This window comes from Sturnus vulgaris, chromosome 2, assembly GCF_052056855.1.
Source record: "Sturnus vulgaris isolate bStuVul1 chromosome 2, bStuVul1.hap1, whole genome shotgun sequence".
Lineage (NCBI taxonomy): Eukaryota > Metazoa > Chordata > Aves > Passeriformes > Sturnidae > Sturnus > Sturnus vulgaris.
The window spans coordinates 51,127,304-51,146,754 of record NC_142244.1 but is presented as its reverse complement, the minus strand read 5'-3'; the positions used below and the strand labels follow the sequence as shown (position 1 = coordinate 51,146,754).

The following is a 19,451-nucleotide window of genomic DNA, read 5'->3' as shown; positions in this document are numbered from 1 at the left end:
TCCTCAATGAGGAGATGTGCATTGCACTGTGCATTCTATTCTTCCACGTGGGACAACACAGGGCTGGAACATCACGAGGCACCTGAGAGCCCACAAACACAAGATTCTTCTTTGGTGTTTAGCCACCTGACTGTTGCAGGATGTATGTGCCACCCAGAAGACAGTGGCACTCCAGTGTGATCACTTTGATTTCACAGCCATAATCACAGTATTTGTGGCTGAGTGGGACTGTCACCAGAGAAACAGCTTTGGGCTTTGGGTCTCCCCAGCAGAAAGAGCAACACTTATGCCATGTTGATGTCTGAACTTGTCAAGCCAGACTGTTTATCACCTGAGGGACAGGATCATACCTGGCCACGGGAGATGCATACACAGAGGCTTCAGCAGGCATTGTCATTGCTCACCACAAGCACAGCCTCATACCACTACAGCACAATTTTACCAGGAACTCTGTCACGGACATCTCCCCACTGACAAAGTTATGCCTCCCCAAGCATGAAAGGCTATCTTCAAATATTGTTATAATGCCTCAAAAAGTAACAGGATTTAATTTAGATAGTCACATTTTCAGCATACACTATGCCTAATAAAAAGCAAAAACATTAGGAAAGCAAAGGTCTATTTTTGTTTGATAATTTCCCACAGTAAAAAAGCCTCATGGTCTGCTTTGAAGTCACCTTTATCTCTTCTGCTTAAACAATCATTAAATGGAATTTTCATTGGATAAAATAGCACTATTCAAAAATAATCCAAGACTTCTTGAAAGAGTTCTTCGGTGGCAAATACATTTAAAATATGAAATCAGACATTAATAATACAGAAGACAAGCTTACCCAAAATGCCGAAAAAACAAGTTTTTCTTCCATTGGTGATAGTTTGCCTTTGAAGACAGTTCCAGGGTGGAAACCTTTAAAAAAAATTAAAAAGGAAAAAAAAAACAAAACCAAAACAAAAGACTCATTAAAATTAGAGTAGGTAACAAGGGCATACACCATCAAATCTTCTGTAAACACAGTGCTCAAGATTAAACATCCTACTCTTCTGATTAGGATCCTGTCCAAGTTTCCTGGCATTAGCTCACAGATAAGCTGACCTGGTTTAGCACTGAGTGAAGAAATGCACCTACTCTCAAAAGGGGAAGACGATACAAAACCTTTGTGAAACAAACTCCACATTTTCTGTTTCTCTTCCTCTGGAATATCTTTAGAGTAAGTCAACACTCAAGTCAAATTTAGGTACTGAAACTGAAGGGGAAGCACAGATTACAGCCGGTCAGGTTTAAATATATTTACAGAGATCATTGTTTTAAAGACACTGTGCTACTTGACACCTTGTCCCCTTGCCACACTTTGATGTGATATGTGTGATGTAGTGTTGCTCAGGGAGATTTAGCTGCATTTGCTTGTGATGAGATCATCCAGAAAAAGTGCGGAGGGAAAGAAGAAAAACAAGAAAGGGTAAGGAAGATCATCCAGAGAGCATACAGAAGGAGCTTCTCACAGAAGTCAGGAAGAGATTGCCATCACAAAAACTAAACATTGTGAATCAGAGAATGTGAGTTATGTCAAAAAACAACAGGTCAAGGAAGAGAAGGAAAGAAAGCCAGTCCTGAGATTTGATAAGTCATGAGATGTGCTTTTACCAATGGTTAAAAAAAAAAAGCTAAAGTCAAACTGCTGAGATCCAGAGACAAAACAAGAACAGGCTCGCTCAAATAGCACTGACCAGATTAAAGAGATGAAAAAGGTTTGGGGTTGGGATTTTTAGAGGGAAAAAAAACATGAGTTTTTTTTCAGTTATGTGCATTTATTTGTATTGTGATGGGAAACAGGAGATATTAGAGTGAAGAATTAAGACATATGAGTGCATGGAAGACCAAGATGAGGGATCTGACTGTGGGACAAGCAGAGCAGGTGGAGTTTAGACAAGACCTGAGAGGATAATAGATAAAATGGAAGAGAGAGAAAGAATAGGGAAGGACAGGTGAGGGAGGGAGGTGAGATCATGACAGTATTTTATTTAAATAAGACCAAGTGGAGAAAAGCTAGATTAAAATCTTGGAAAATATTAGAAGATGGAAGATGCAAATGGCATTTTATGAAAGAGACTTAAACAGTTTTTCAAAATGTTTTGTTCACATGCAACTGATGGTAACCACTTACAATAGATTTCACACAAATGTGGTAAAATACCAAATCCAAAGTAACTCTCAGCAAAGCACGTGCTAATGGCTATGAAATCTGTATTTTAATATGAAATTCCAGGTATGTTTCACATTTTTCCCCATCTTCCATTTCCCAGCAATGCAGGTTGCTTTTTTGAAAAAACTCAGTTAAATTAAGTTGTGTGTTCAGCCTCATTAGCCACCATCTCCATTCCCCTGCAGTTTTAATTAGATAGGTCTCTTTGTGCACAGCTACCTCAATCCTTTCCCCCAAACAATCCCACAATGGTGCTTCTTTCATGTCATCATTCTTCAAATGCTCCCAATCACAGCAGAGGCAGCCCAGGTGATCAGGGCAGTGCAGAGCTCTCCCATGGAGATGGTGAGGCAGGATCTGGATCCAGCAATACACACACACTCCTTGGGCAGGGCTGAGTTGCCCTTGCACACTGTTTTGCCCATTTTAAATAAGAAAATTCAATAAATGACAATTTATGACGGACTCAAGTCTGTCAGAGGTCAGACCCTCTGCATAGTCACCAACCCCCAAATTTTTCCCAGTAGCCTCCTTCCTGCTCCATAAGCCATCCATCCCAGCCCATGAAATCACAGAGCAGGAACAAGACCTCTACACCCCACCAAAGCTGGGGTCTCAGGCATCCCATGAACTCAGAATGATACCTGGCTGCAGTTCTCCCCCCAGAGCACCCACCCTGGCAAGCCCAGCACATCCCTCAAGGCATCAAGACATGGCACCATCCCATAGGCAGACGAAAGGCTCACAAGGACCTGCTCCAAAGGTCTGACTTAGCCTTTGGTCTTTTTTGTTTTAAAATAGCACAGGAACGAAGGTGCCAAAACCATAAGACGAGCAGTTTTCAGCTGGAAATGGAGGTAAATGCTGATCTTTCAAGGAAAAAAAAAAAGTGACAAGGCATCAGGTCTACTCATGAGGAGCAAGACAGGACTTTTTAAGGACAGGGCTCCTGCTTCAACCACTATTTGCAATCTATTAGAAGAAAGACCATAACTCCAGCAAGCATGGTTGGCAGAAAACCCCTCAGAGCAAAGGACCTCTGCTCCGCAGCTATCCTGCAGCCCCAGAGGAGAGCCTGGGGAGCTCAGCACCACTCCCAGGCTATTCCTGGCTGCCCAGGGTCAGCAGTGGCACAGCAGGGATTAAAGCAACTTAGATTTGTTATGTAAGGGACATGCTGCTCATGGCTTCTCTCAAATCCCAAAGATGTTGTTATTATGTAATAGGAACAATCAAACAGGGCAGCTTTTCTGTGATTTGATTTTTTAAAACTGCTGAGCAGCTAAAAATGAACAGTGGAATTCTGTCAGACTCAGTGTTATGTTTTCGACTCTAAATCCAAGTTTAACCTTAAAGATTTTGTAACTTATAGGGACAGTGACTCAGCTCCCACTTCACACAAGATACAGAAAAGTAAAACAAAGCAAATTTTGTCCACCTCCCCACCAGGTGAAGAGCATAGCTTTTATCTTCTGAACCAAGCCCAAGGGCTTTCATTGTTTCAGCATCAGTATCTTGCTGGCTCTATTGACATTTAAGGATTACTCATATGAATAAAGGCTGTGGACTTGGCTTTGAACTTTGCTGCTTGGATTGTATGGTGGCTCTGAGCCACTCTGACACTTGGGCTTTCATCAATGAAAAAGACAAGCTCATTTGGCAAAGTCTCAAGAGTTTATCTTCTTAGATTATTACTGTAACAATTCTGATGGTAATGCACACAATTCTGCCTGATATATCTATGCACACACATGTTACTTAAAAAAACATACATATCAATGCAACAAATTCCATTGTTTCTGTAAGCCACTTAACTCATACTCGAGGAATGCTCCAGCAATATCAAGGATGGACAGATGCAGATGTTTCGGAGAGTCTCGGCTGATAATTTGATCAAGCTGCTGTCATTTCAAGATTAGCACTTCAGCCAGCCTAGTTTTGTTTTAGAAACTTACTAATTTCCAGCTTACAAACCATGCCCAAAGAATTTTTCCTTTTTCCCCCCAATGTTTTTAGTTTGAGAACTGAAAAGAAGAAAAGCACACTTTTGATATAGATCTGATTTCTTACCTATTCTCCTAGCCTCTCAAGCTTCTGGAACATTGAAGAAACAGTCCAGTTTCAGTGCTCATGCTAAATACTTGATGTGAGCCTTTTAGCACTAAACCCCAAATAACCTATCCAGATTGTGATGGTGACACAGCAAACCCGTCCTAAGCACTTGTACCCAATATCTCTAACATTTCTAGTCTTGTTCATGCAGGTGTTTGATTCCACCAAAGCTCATGTGAGTTGTTTCCAGAGGTTGTGTTACCGTTCCTTCCTTGTTGAAGCCTCACTATTATGTCACACCAAGACTAAAACAACTTTTCAGCAGCAGCAGCAGCAAGAGAAGGACCTAAAATCCCCGTGGTCTGATAGACCGGAAGGAACAAATTCATCCTTAGAGCATAAGCCTGCTGAGCATAGTCAAGTGTAATTTACTTTGAAATTTCTTATCTGTGCCCAGCATCCTGCTAGCTTTCCCTGTGCTTAGCACATCATGACTCCTCCTGGCATTCTGGCATGAGCAAACTGCATCAAGCTCAAATACTTAATACAAAGCTTTATTATTTTTCTCCCATCATAATCTAATTCTTGTCCAGTAGCACTGACATACTCCAGGGCACAAAAACACATTACTTGGGTAATGGTCCCTCTGAATTTTTCTAGCAGAATAGATTTGAGAATTATTGTGAGACCTGCCTCAGATTGAAATCACAGGTGGCTTAAAAGGTTGCTGTTCCATGTGCCCCACGTGAAACTTGGCAGAGGACAGAGGCCAGAGGGCAAAAGCACTATCAGAGCATCTCTATTTGAGCTACCCTTGCCTGTCAGACTGGCTCTTTGACAGCCCTAGTATTTTGCCATAACAAACAGCACCCTGTGGGGATAATAAACATGGAAGTCAACTCATTTAGGATAAGCTATCAAATAGTTAAAGTTCAAAAAGTAAAATTTAATAGAGAAACTAATTTGCCCAGTATCTGTTTTAGAGACTTGTTTACTTTTTAGCTATGATTTCAAAGGGAAGTCATTCTCCTGGAAGTGCTTGGCGATTATGCCCTTGAAGTGAGACTTACAGCTGTGAAAAGAAGAACAAGTTATACCTTTCTTCCAGCTTTGCATCCCATGAAGCAGCTGTTTCTAAGCAGTTTATAGCCCTCAGGCTCACATACGAAGCAGCAACCTTTATTACACCAGCATCTGAATTGGGAGTCACAGCTGCAGGCTGAGAGGGGAACCCAAGAAAATTTTGATGCTTTTGCTAGTTTTGTGGATTGCATAAAATCACTGATCTGCAAGTTATGTCACTAACAGCAAAAGCCTGGTAACTGCTGCTGCACCAGATGCTTCTGAGGATTAAGCCATTTTCAGAGACGTTTGATGTTGAGACCTCTGCTGGAACAAAATAGACTTCACCATCCACAGTCCCCAAATGCTCTGCAAGAGTGAGCCAGCACACTCCTCCCAGTTTTTGAAGAAGCAGCTAAGGAGTGGTCTTAAACCAAGGTTACCATATTTATACAGGAACAAAACTTGGATTTCCTCACCTTCCAGCAACTGCACCACTGGTGCACTATATGCTATGCCATGCTACATCACAAAAGTGACAATAACTATCTCTTGAGCAGAAAACAGTTCCTGCCGTAAAATGTGAGGATTCACTATCTCAGGAGTCTAGAAACTGTTTGCCTGACTGCCAGCTTTTTAGCATCTTAATTTAAAAAGAAAATAGAAATCCTTAAAAAAATTACTAAGGTAACCGCTTAAATAAAATCTTTTAAAAAGCAAGGTCTAGCACACAAGTTTTAGGAGAGGCAGCTGAGGGAGCTAGGATTGTTTAGCCTGGGGGGAAAAAAGTCTTGGGAGATCTTATTGCTTTCTACAACTTCCTGAAAAAAGTTGCAATGAGGTGAGGGTGGGCCTCTCCTCACAGGTAATAAGCAACAGAACAAGAGGAAATTGTATCAGTTTGTGCCAAGGGAGGCTTAGGTTGGATATTAGAAAAGATTTCTTCACTGAATGAGTTGTCAAACACTGGAACAGGCTGCCCAGGAAAGTGGAGTCACCTTACATGGAGGCATTTAAAAGATGTGGCACTTGGAGACCTGGTAGACTTAGCAGTGCTGGGTTCACAGTTGGACTATTTTTCAAATGCTTTCAATATTTCACATATATGTCTTTTGGTTCCAAAATAGTGACCCAGTTCTCTGTCATAACTGACTAACATGGGGCAGAGCTTTAACTGGTATAAATCACTCGGTTGTCAAGTTACAGCAATTTATAGTGGCTATCCATTTCTCCGCTTGCTTTGCGCCCTACAAACCCTTACTAAAAAGGTATTTCTTATGAAATCATTGACAGAGGCCAGTCAGGTGGTTTCAGCATTTGGTTGTACTCTGGAGATCTTTCTGGTCACCTTAGATGAAGTATTGGATCTTATCCACTTTCCAGTTCCCCACTGGAAAACCCAGGATAGCAAAGGGCAGAACAACAACCAAATCAGCTTTCCAGCGAGTACAGCATCAAATGTATACCCAGCAACAGAAAGTGACAGCATTCCCAGGCTCACAAGGGTGCTACTTATATTAAGACAGTGTCAGAGTAAGTTATACAAAAATCCTTCTGAATTATTTTCCTAAAGAAAAATTGTTTCAACAGGTTTGATTTTGCAATAGGAAAGTTCAGCTACAGAACAAACCATGCGCTTAAGTTTTGCTCTCCTTTGCTACTTTCTTTCCAATTCCAGCTGCTTATGACTTCTTTAACAAACTGACCGCAGCAGGTTTGGTAATAGTTGTATTTAAACAATGTCAGTATAATTATAAATAACTTATGATAAAATGCAGTACTTGTCTAGGGAACACATTTGCTAAATCAGCTGCGTCTCAATAGTCGTTTTAGCAAACCTCAGCATCCAGACAAGGGAGGATGGGAAGAGATCCTCTTGCACTGCTTGCTGCTAGCATTTCAGCAAATCTCTTCACCCAGATGTCCATTATTATGCCTGGATCTTTTCTCCTGCCGACCCTTCAATCAAATATCAAACCAACCACTGTGGATGAGTCTCTACTGTATTGTGCTTCACTTTATCTACCATTGTATGGCTTTCCAGAGAGCACACATTTAGCTGGAGCTGGCTGTAACTCTCTGCCCTACACTGATTTCTGGTGCTTCCTGAATGAACTCAAGAAACAGAGCACACACAAAGCTAAAAATCTTGGCTTTTGTAACTTGAGAGGACAAACTCTCACTTACCAAGTTCCCTGCACAGGCTCTGATGTGCTTTGCAGCTGTGGAAGCTGCACTTCTGCTGTTAGCTCTCCTATCTTCCTAAATAGCTAGCGTTATTACTGTAACATAAATGCATTTTGCATAAAAATACGCATTCCAGAAATTAACGCCAGGAGTTTAAAAGCTGCTTGTTACAGTTGCTATCACTAAAAAAATAAATAACACCCTAGAAAATTTTACCACAGGAAGAAATTTGCTGTGAAGAAATGAAAAACTACTTATCTGACCCAGCCCTACACTTGCTATTTGTTAGATCAGTAGCCAAATATCCACCTCTGTCCTTAAAGAGACAAATATACAAAGAAATACAGTACCATATCAAAAGCCACTGCAAATAAACCAAATGGACACAGCCTTGAAAAGATTTTCCTCCGTGTCTGTGTCCCATCCCATCATCCCTCCCACCCCACCTGTTCTCAGGTAGCAATTTCCAAACTCACAGAGCAGCACAAAATTACTTACAGAATCTCCCTTCTGTACCTTAAAATAGAGCTAATTCTCCAGAAATTATGGTGCGGCTAAATACCACAGAATGAGAAGTTAACCCTCATTTGCACACAAGTAGCTCGCTCCTACCGCTCTCCGGCAGCACAGGCTGCGCTGCTCTCCACAACAGATTGCATAAATAGGAGACAAGTAGCTGGGTATATTTAATGGCATTGGAAACAGGCAGACTGGTAAAGGGTTTATGTAGCACGGGATACAGAAAAACCCACAACCCTGCTTGAAACTGAGGATGAGAAACGATGAAACCCAAAAACATCGCACTGGATGTAGAGAGCATAAAACAATCCCTGTATGAAATCACACACAAACCAAAACAAAGCGTTCATGCATCACATTACACTCAGCTCATCGGCTGCCAAGTGCCTCCTTAATGCAGTCATCCGTTGCAAAGTTAACCTGCATGCAAACATTTGACATGCAAATGATTTTGCTACCGATGCCTTAGTATAAGCAAATATTTCTAATGCTTGACCCGCAGAGAGATGTTTGGTTTTTGTTGTTTTTTTTTTTTTTACCTTTACAGCTTTTAATGCAATGATAAATGTCAAGGCTCCCGCTGCCTTACTCTTTTCACGTTTAGCGCAACCAGGGGTCATTGGCTCCCTAGCAGAGGTACCTGCAGGGAGCCCGTGCAGGCTGGTGCGAAGGCACACGAGCCCCTTCTGCACTGTTACCTTCGGGAGGCAGCGACAGGGACCGGGGAGAGAAAAACAGGGGCAAAGATAGAGAGGGAGATAAAGCGAAGAGGAAAAAGGTACCCGTAGTCATTTAAACAGCGTCGGAAAGGACCGACCTAGATGAACAGCTCTTCAAGCAGAGGCATTTTACTTGAGTAGGAAGACCTAGATTCGCTGCCCTATCTTCCACGCGTTTAACTTTCCCTTCCACGAAAAACGCTGCTTTTTATTCATAGTAGCTTCTTGACCTTTCATCATTTTTCGGAAAAATAATGGGATGCTGTTACATGCCATGGACGGGGCTGAGAGTAATAGCAGCATTTCAGCACTGCACGCCCGTGGGCTGCCGGCAAGCTCGGTACTTGCCCTGACCCTCCGCTCGCCCGTGTCCCGGGGTCCCCAGCCCTCCCGGGACCCCGTTTCCCTAAGTACTGACGTCCTACTGGCAATTCCGATCCGCGCACAGACGCTGCGCGGCGACAGCAGCCCGCTCGAGCCAGTCCGGCTATTGGCATCCCCAGAACTTTTGTCCGAATAGATTTCATCACTAATTTTATCCACCCTGATAAGCTGCGCCTGCTCCCCCATCACCTGCCCGCACCAGGGGTACAGGAGCAGCCGCCAGCGCCCCTCCCGCGCGGGAGCCATCCCCATCTCCTGGAACGCTCAGCCCACGTCCCATTCCCGGTGCCCCGCCGGCGGTGAGCATGGAGCAACCCCAGCCCCGGGGCGATGCGGGGCAGGGAGAGCGGCACACCCACGAGGCGGAAGCGGAGTCCCGGGGTGCGCGGTGCTCACCTGCCTGGGTGCCGCTCCCGGCGGTGCCGCTCCCGGTGCCGCCGCCGCTGCCGGGCCGGGCGGACGGCGCGGGGCGGGCGCGGGCCGCGCTTTTATAGCGGGAGCCGCCGCCCAGTAGCGCCCCCTGCGGGCCCGCCCGGGCAGCGCACCGCGCACCGCGCACCGGCACCGGCACCGGCACCGGCACCCGAGACCGCGGACACGGCTGTGGGGCGCTCCCCACCGCTCCACGGCTGGATTTTGTTCCCCAGGTTAGCGCCCTGGAAGCACGCAGTTGTTGTTAGTAGGTTATCGAATGGGGTTTGGGTTGTCTTCGGAGGGGAGGATGTTTAGGGTCACCGTCACGGCGCCTCAGATGGCATCAGGTAGAAATGGGACTTGCTCGTGGCGTGGTTTTTCTGCCCTCCAGTTCTCCCTCGCTCCGAGTTCATTTCTCTCTCACTTTAAAAAGAGCGAGATAATAGAAAAATAAATAAATAAGTACGTCAACAGAGACCCAAATTTGCTTTTCAGCAAAACTTGTAACTCGAAGGGTAATCTCCATCACTTTTGCCATGCTTAAACTGCAGCCCAAGGGTTTTACTCTCGTAGCAAAGAGAGCTCTGTGGTGCCGGCAGAGGATCTTTACCGTGGGTTTACAGCCTTATCTACACCTACAGCCCGTGCTACAGCTCTCTCTGTGGGCATTGTTACATTCCCGGTGAGCTAGCGCTCATTGTTTCAATCAGCTGTTAAAATCGGCAGCAGGCACGAGATCAGATGGGAGTTTTATGACCTGTGTCTAATGCTGGGCAACTCAATTAATTTTTATGAACTCCTCTGGGCAAATACATGAAGATCTGTTCAGGAGGGGGTGATGAAGGGATTCCTAGTTTGCGAGGCCAGCCAGATGATGCACAGACTCCTCCTGTCTGGGAGCCCCCGCAGTGATGCCTGGAGACACCAGGAGAACAGCAAGGAGCTTACAAAGAGGTATGAGACAGAGTGCCTAGGGAGACATGGGAAGAGATGTCCATTATCTGCATCCCAGTGCCAGCCTGGCCCTTTGGCAGCTGGGATTCAGTACAGTATGGAGGAAAGGCTTCGTTTTCCCAGTGCCTGTCTGGTCAGGCTGGTGTTACAGCCTCATAGGGCAGGACAGTCACTGTCATAGGATACATCCTTATTTCCCAGGCACACAATAACTTCCTTATTTCTGCCTGTGCTCAGACACACTGTGCTTGCATCTGTCTGCAATCTGAAGTGCCAAGTACCATCCCTGTGGCACCATAAGGGTGTCTCTTATCCTTAAAGGACCTTCCTTTAAGGTTTGTCTTACTGCTGAATAAAGCTGTGCTCCTCTCCCCACCCTCCCCCAGCCACACCACGCTGGACTAAATGCTACGCTTCAGTTACAAAGACAATGAAGATAAAGGAGCTCAGCTGGTAAAGTCACTGAGAGCCTCTCTCTGGCCGGCACAAAGGAGGACCCTGACAAACCAGGCACCGGCTGGTTTATCTGTGGTGGTTTAGGGCATTTTTGCCTCCCAGCAAAGCAGGCAGGACAGGAGATGGAGCTGCACCTCAGCTCACAATTCAGAATATTACTTATGTTCAAGCCCTGTGCTTATCTATGGCTAAAATAAGGAGAGGGGATTCTGAAGAAGTGAATGAAGCTATCTCGTACCTCAGCCATTGATTTTCAGAAAGCAGCAGTGCCATTTGTCCTGTCCAAAGGTATTAACATGAAGCCTTTGATGACAGGGACTTAGCAGGCTTTCACTGCCCTCTTTTACATCATTGTTTGAAAGGACCCACTGGCGCTATAAAAACAGGGACAGTAACAGAGAAAGTCCAAATTTACCCAAAATATTAATCAGCCTGGAAAGATCTATTATATGGAAAAAATTCCAGATACATGCCAGCACCAAGTTTCTTCAGTCAATCATTTTTGCAAACAATCATTTCTTCCTTCCTTTGACTTCTGATCATGGAACTATTGCACTCTAAAAGATAATTCATGATGTTATCACACCTAATTAAAAGCTACTTAGCTGTAGAATGTGGGCCTCACTTTATTTTTAGATTCTGTGCAGAACTGAAATTATCTGCTGTAGATAGTTCACATAAACTTGTTTTTCTTCAACATTTGGAAGAGAGATCTCTAGCCTATGCAAATGTTCAATGAAAGATTTCTTATGCAACTCCAACAAGCAGAAGGTGTAACAATAGAATAGTCGTTCATGCCGTAAAGAATAAAAGAAAATTATGAGAAACTGAAGAGTGGATGGCTTTTATAAGTGTATGCACAGCTGTATCAAGCCAAACCCACTTTGTTGATGTGCTGAGGAACAAGCTGCTGCAGCTACAGAGAGGTGGCAGAATAGCCTCAGACATAGACCTGGAAATAGAAGGCAGTGAGGAGGCCCTGCAGGGCAGGGACAGCCTGCCTTGGAGCACACTGGAATGGATAGGGCCCTGATGGCACTGGGGAATGACATAACCACACACCTTGGCCATGGCTCACCTGTCAAGCCCCCCAGGTCTTCCCTCCCTGTCATTAAGACCATGACACTGCACGCTGCAGGCACCTTTTGCTGCACATCCAGGCTTCATCCCTGGTGTTTAAACATGCACCAGGATACCCCAGTGGCTCTGTGACAGACACAGTGGGACCAGGGAAGCGGCTGGATTGGTGACCATTCATGCTGATTAGTTGTTAGTGTGCTGCAAGGCCAAGTGCCCTGTAGCCTGGCATGCCAAGACTGGGCACAGACAAGTGGGGTGGCATGCAGGAGGGACTGTCCCCAGCAAGCAGCAGAGATGGGACTGCAGTGCTTCCAATTTCCTTCACCCCATGCAGTCTGCTAGCTCTGTCACAGGAGGCTTTTCAGCCACAAACTTCACTCCATGTCCTGCAATCCAGACCTTGTTTCATGCAATAAAACACCATTCCTGTGGGCTGCTGCACAGCTTTACATTTGCTCAGGCAGCATAGGTTGGAAAGGAAAAAAAAAAGGAAACATCTCTGCATTAGTACCAATGTCTGAGGGCCACAGGGGCACCAGATGGGAGACTAAGATCAAGCACTGTGCAGCATGGATATAGCCAGTCTGTGCCCGTGGCAGCTCCTGGCTCTGTTTACTTAGTGATAAATACAAAGCTGGGGATGCCAGAAAGCTGCATAAGGCTCATTTCTCTGCAGAAATAAGCAAGAGACACAATTGGTGTTCAGCTTTGCAGATTATCTGGGAATTATGGAAGTCAGGGGGAAAAAAGCCTGCCCTCCTATGCTTAGATAAGGCTGCAAAAGCTGCAACATCATATCAAGGCTGTTAGCTCCAGAAGATTTTTAAAAGTTTTTTGTACCAGGGAGGATGCAGCTTGGGTCTGCATGAGGAAGGGTCCACAGAGAAGCTCCTGGGCTGCAAGCACTGCTGAGAGCACAGGAGAAGGGACTGGAGCTGCTGCCTGGGGGCACAGATCTGCAGTTGCCTGACGCCCAGCTCTGACTGGGTAAGATGCATAAGCTGCTGTCTCCTACGGGAGTTTTCCCTAGCCTTCCAGGTCTGGCCTGTTTATGAGCAAAATTATTGCAGTTGAAAGTATGATTTTTTAATATATTCTTTTGGGTTTTGTTTTTTGTTGTTGTTGGTTTGGTTTTTTTGTGTTTTTTTTTTCTTGTGTGTGTATGTTTTTTGTTTTTTTTTAATTTAGGTAATTACTGCAGCAGCTATTTTTATTTAAATGCCATCTTAAACTTCAGCTTCACCGGGCAAAACTCAAGTGCTGACATACTTGTCCCAGTATGAGGCTATCTAATACTATCTTCTTGTCTTGAATAGCTGTAACAACACAGGCACTTTTCCATTAACAGAAGCGGTGACTGGGTCACTTAAACTGTTATCAGTGTAGTTAAAGTGGGACAACTCTTGTGTCTCAACAAACTCTGAGAAGCTGGCTCTGTTTATGATTGCTACTCTTCTCAGCAGGAGAGAGACTGGTTTGACACAGCCTCCCAAAAAAACCTGTACGGTAAAGAGGTAGGGGAGCTCTATGTAAATTGCAGCTAAACCAACTTATTCTCTCATCTGTAAATGCTGGCTGGCTAATTTAAGAAAAAATAAATGGCTGCAGTTAGGGCAAATCTATCATGTAAAGCAAACAGTCTTGCCCAGCAAAACATCAAGTTAATCTGTGAAGTTGATTCCTCCTTCATTTAAATTATGAGGACTATCTTCTATAAGTCACTAGTGACTGAAAATCCTGCAAAAACATTACATTAGGCATGCTAACAGCAATAACCTGCTCATTTTTGAGTAGAGTACAACCAATTGGTTAGGATGACTTCAAATACTCTTCAAATGGCTGGATTATTTTAAGCCATAAATTCAAAATCTTCTGGGATCACAGTAGTTGCTTCTCTGAGCTGTGTTACTGCTTGATAACAGCAGTGAAACACTGCAGACAGATGATAAAGCAGTTTGATGTGAGCTCTTGTGAATGACACCGTGGAAGATATCTGTCCCATGAGACCTGAGGAATCCCAACCATGAAGAAGAGTAATTGTGGTCAGATAAAAATGGCAGCTTGCATAGCACATCAACTTGCTATCTGAATAAATATAATTGAGCACATTTACTTGGACCAAGGGGACTTTTCATGTACATAATTTCTAATCATCATAAGAAAAGACTGCACAATTTAAGTAATATTTATACAGTCCCTTTCTTCCCCCCCTATTTGCACTGGAGAAACGTTGCAATTGAGAAAAACTACGCTGTTGGGGCAGTCTAAGGAGTGTGACTTTCTGTAGGTTATGGATTTCCATGGATTTATGCAGTTGCATATATAAATATGCGTACATATACCTATATGTAACTGCACATACACAGTCAGCAGCCTATTTACATATTGCCTGCATCTACTGCCTTTTGAGCCACAAAAATCGAGTCTCTAGATCCAAACAGTTCCTGTTCAAATAGCAGCACTCAAGACAACAGGATGGTCACATTGCAAAAGAACCACCTCCCTTCAATTCCTCTGCCAAGAGATGGGATTTAGAGACTGTCAGAGTTCAGAACAGGAAAACAAGGAGCTCCGAGCCTGGAGTGGCTTTGGTAGCAGCTTACACCCACTGGGCTGCTGCCATCAGGTGACAGACTGCACCCAAGTTGCACTTTACTGGCCATGGGTGGGGAGGTCTGATTCTCCAGTCCTTTCCCCACACCTCAATCCCAGCCTGCTCCCTCATTCCTCCAGCCCTGCTGGTTTCTGAACCCACACCAGAGTCAATTCATTTCACTAACCCTGTTCAAACTACTTCAGCTGTCATCACACAGCAGGGCTGCCTTCCTGCTCTCCTCATAGTGGCCCCAGCACTTGCTGGAGCTGCTCTGAGCCACCCCAGCATTGCAAAAAACTACCAGGACAACAAAGATCTTCTCCTGAATTTGCACACTGAACTGCAGCAGCAGCAGGGCTGCAGCCCAGCACTGGGAATGGAGGGCAGGAGGCGAGACCCTTGGAGTCAGCAGAGGGGAGGGCTGAGGGCTGATTTGGCAACACAGCCAGTCTGGTTTAAGGTGGTTCATTTTCTGTCAGGTTGGTGGCCGACTGGCAGAAAATGGGGAAAGAAATTAAGAAAACTGATCTGTCTCACAAAGGAGTTTAGCAAGCTTCAGCATTGGTACATGAGGTGGAGTGGGAAGAGCAGGAAAGTGTAAAGGGAAAGGAAAGCTTGGAGGGAAGAGAAGGATTTCAGCTTTTGTCGGAGCTGGTTAGATTGACTCAGTGTATCATGCAGCTCTGCTCATTAAAATGCATCTGGCCACCTAGAAAATCTTCTCTACACAAAGGAGGCCGAACCCCTGTTCCTTCCTGCGTGCATGACTGGAGAGCTGCCCAAGGAACATCATGGGAAGGAGCAGGTGGAGGGAGGGATGGCCAGCAGGAGTCTCTGTTGTGAAACCACAGCCTGAGTCTTAAAACTGCCCTTGCACTACAGGCTGGCTTAGGGAACTGAGATGCAATTTTTAAAATTTCCAGAAAATTGTTTTAGGAAAACAGTCCTTGTGCAAGGTAGTAAGTGGCTGGACTTCCACAAATAGGCGGCAGAATGGGCTGCAGGCTGTGGGGTGCAATAGTCCTGACTTATGGTAAGAGTGCACGCCAGCCACACTGCCCCTTCAGCCACCCAGGAACACACAGAAACAAAGGGCAGAAAGAAAGGACATGTAATGGAGTCATCCTGTAGGATCAGAGAAGGAACAGGGAACAACTACCAGTGCAGGAAGCAGAGATACATTTTGTCCAGAAAGCATGGGTAGGAAGAAGGACCTGGACCTAAATTTAGGAGCATATTAAAGTTAAGTTATTGATATGCCTGCACCCAGCTCTCCTTTGGCAGCCCAGAAGCACCAGCTTGTCTGTGTAACTTATATCACACCTGTATCCATCACTTTAGAGATCCACAGTGATTATTCAAGCCCCTGCTCTACCAACCATCCTCATTACTGTGTTCTCTATCCTTTACCTTAATTGACTCTCAATTCATCTGAGGAGGAGGGAGAGGAGGAGGAGGAAGATGTGACTATTATAAAGCAGCAGCAAGAATCCTCTCAAAAATTTTACATCAAATGTTCTGCTTGGCTGGTGAAGTGACTGAATTCACTGGATAATGAAACAGTTTTTTACTCAGAATTAATGAAAGAGAGGAGGGTGTGTCGGGGCCTTAAGAAATATACTTTACACACACAAGAACAGAGTGATATTATGTGGAGGATGAAGACACAGGAGCAGGATTGTCCAGATCATCACCTGAGGAGGACACAAGCAATCCACTCTCCTGGCTGCTTTACCCATGAGAATGAACATCCAGCATCTTTTACTGCGAATGTTTTTGGTGCCTCTTTCTGAGCAGCCACATTCAGCATCATCTTCCTCAGATGAATCAAGATCAAATCAATGCAGCATGAAGGGCAGAAATGGAAGATAATGCCTGAGTGCTCTCTTTCTAAGCAGCCAAGATCATTTCCAGCACTTACCTGCTCATTAATCCTGACTAGAAAAGCTGCTTCCCTATCCATTGCATGGCTAGTGCTCATGCTTTCCAGGCACATATTCTCAGTGGGAAGGAGAGTGTGACTGTGCATTTCTTCTGACTAGCCAAAGTAAGGGCTGAAGGTGCTTCAGAGCTCTCTCAAGGCCCATGATCTCACTTCTCTAAATGTTGCTGTATGGAGAACAGGAAAACCCAGACTGCAGCTTTTTATTTGAAGGTATCTATGCTGTAGGGGAGCCAGGCTGGTTCAGGAGACTTAGGTAGGTTAGATACAAGACAACATTGCAGTCAGATGTTTTTACATAGGGTTATGGACCTTGCCAGACCTGCTGGACATTCCCATTTCAGAGGGTGCTAGCAGTGCAATGGTCAGAGTAGGCTGTTGTAAAATCATACCCAAAGATATCGTCCTCAGCTGCCTGCTGGTCTGATTTATACCATGGCTTTGCAAATCAGCAGTGGGAAACTACACCCTGTTCTCACCAACTATCACTGTTTAGACCTGTGATAAATCAGACAGAGAAGAAGAACAGAGTAGGTTTTTTTAACAGAACATTAGTTTCTGTTTGTATTGCTTCTTTTGAAAACTCACAGCTTAGGATGCATTGTAAATAGTGACCAGGGAACACAGAACATGGCCAAGCCCTGGCTGAACCAAGCCAGCATTGCTGGAGCAATGGTAGATCTACAGCCTTTCTCTGCATTTCCTCCTGGGAGAGCTGGGAACTGTCAAAATCAACAACAAATTGAAAACAGGGATGGCTCAGCTTTATCATGGTATCAGCTAGTTTTCCTCAGAGTATGTTTAGATAATAGCACTAAAGAAAATAGAAGCTGGTTTACAGTAGAGCTGCTGTTACCTGTGTCATTCAACTGCTGGAAAAGCAGCACCAGGTAATTTTCAGGGAAAACTCACTGAGTATAACTATGTGAGGGAGGAAAACAACCATAAATGAGGACCAGGAGGAAAACAACAGCAATACAGTCACAGCCAGGAAAGCAAAGGGAACTGACACTCATGTGGATGCAGAATAATGAGCTTCGTGGAGCTATGACTGACAGTGGGGCTTAGCAGCAGCCTGAAATGGCAGGGATGCTCCTCCAGAAAATGATATTGCAAATGAAGTGGAAGAATGAAAAATTATGACAGTGACTCTGACAAGCTCCGAGGAAAGTGAATTCTTCAGCAAGTGCTTTAGCAGGCCCATAAGCAGCAGTGACACTGGCTGCAGATTCTCTCCTGAGGGCAGCTCAGTCCAGTAGCCACAGAGAGAAGGAGCAGTGAGAACAGAGCTCAGCCCTGACAGAGATTTCTGCATACTGCAGACAACTGAAAAGCCTCCAAGAAGGACCATTATTTATACAGCTCTTATGTTAAAACCTGTGTTCTCTTGTGTGCCATCCTCTTCTTATCTGTCAATCTCTCTGGCTTTATGGCACCATCCAGTAACACCCCAGTTAAACTGTCAAACTTTTGGCTCTCATACTTTAAAACCCAGTCAACAACTGGGACCAACAGCCAACTTCCCTGTGGATTTGGGGAGAGTTTAAGGTGTTTTCCCACTTGGCTTTCCACCTGGGACAACATTTCACTTCCCTGAGCCTGAGTTCACCTGCAGAGACATGATGGAGTTTGGGATGTTCTTGCTGAAGGTAACTCCTTGCCAATGGGGACCGCAGTTTAAAGAAGGGGTGAGAGGAGGAGGAGGAAGCTAGCTGAGTCCATCTGCCTGTGCAGGGCTGATGGTTTGTCACAGCCCCAGACATCATTAGCCTCCATAGGATTTGTAGGCAACAGTAAAGAGACACAGTCAAGAAATAACAACCCTCTTCTGGCTTCCCTAAGAGCACAGAGAGAAGGCTGCTCCAGGGCTTCCTGCAAGCATCAGTTGTATAGACTTCCCCAGGGCAGGTCACCTGTCAGCTTCCTTCACCATGGATATTTCCATTTGGACACTGCCCTTTGCACTTGGCTTTGCTTTATAGCATGGACTCTGAAGCAATTGAAAGAAAAAAAAAATTAAAACTATGATTTATCTGCTCTTCTGTGAAAAATACATTTATAATTGAGTCCTACAGGCAGGGTTGGAGGACTGAAATGGGATTTTCTCCCACTCCCATTTCTTTACTTTCTTTTCCCCTCAGCACATTCTTGTTTCACAACACTTTCCTGCACTAACCTCAGTGATGGACATGTTCTCATTTCAGGCACTTGACCTATTGTCCTTGGGTATTGTATTTAACCAAACTCAGCTCTAAGCCCCTAAGAATGAATGGATTACTATCTCTCTATGAATTTTGTAAAAATGCTGTAGGAAATGTCAGCTTCACAGTTTCCAGGGTTTGTGTTTAAGGAAAAAGGATTACTGTGCCAAAGAGTGAATTACCAGCTCCTAGCTCCTTCAAATGAGACTGATGCAAATCTTTCTCAAACATCTGGGAAAAACTGGGATTAAAACTGTACTGCTGCAGTCCAAACACTGCCCTGTTTGCCCTGATATCCTCTGCCTTCCTGTCCCAGGAGAGGCCATGCCGATGCAGTCATCCTCACTCGGGGCTTGTCATCACAGCTGGGGACACTCAGGGCAGTGTCATCCCTCAAAGGGAGACAAAGGTGTGATTGCCATCCAGCTGGACACCTTACAGCCTGAATAGGGAGAGCCCCTCTCATTTTATCTCTGGTGAACCCTGGCCTTTATTGAACAGCACAAGCCTCTGGCTCTGGAGCTGCTGGAGCCTGTTTTCCCCAGGCTTGGCACCACCTGCTTGGGTTACCTGTGATAAGGTGAGGCAGCTGCAATTGCAGCAGCTGTAAGAGCAAGACCCCCCCATGGGCTGCGTGGGGATCAGTCAGGCTGCTGAAATACCCTGTAGCTTCTCTGATATGTA

The 19,451-nt window shown here is 44.8% G+C and overlaps 1 protein-coding gene across 1 annotated transcript in view; it reads right to left on the bottom strand.

Moving 5' to 3' along the window:
• The window catches only part of MTUS2 (microtubule associated scaffold protein 2), a 254,278-nt gene extending 253,371 nt beyond the window's left edge, over positions 1 to 907 (bottom strand). The window contains exon 1 of the mRNA XM_088159533.1: positions 834 to 907. The gene's annotated coding sequence lies outside the window, so the exon portion shown is untranslated. The remainder of the gene's footprint in view (positions 1 to 833) is intronic.
• Positions 908 to 19,451: the final 18,544 nt, after the last annotated feature.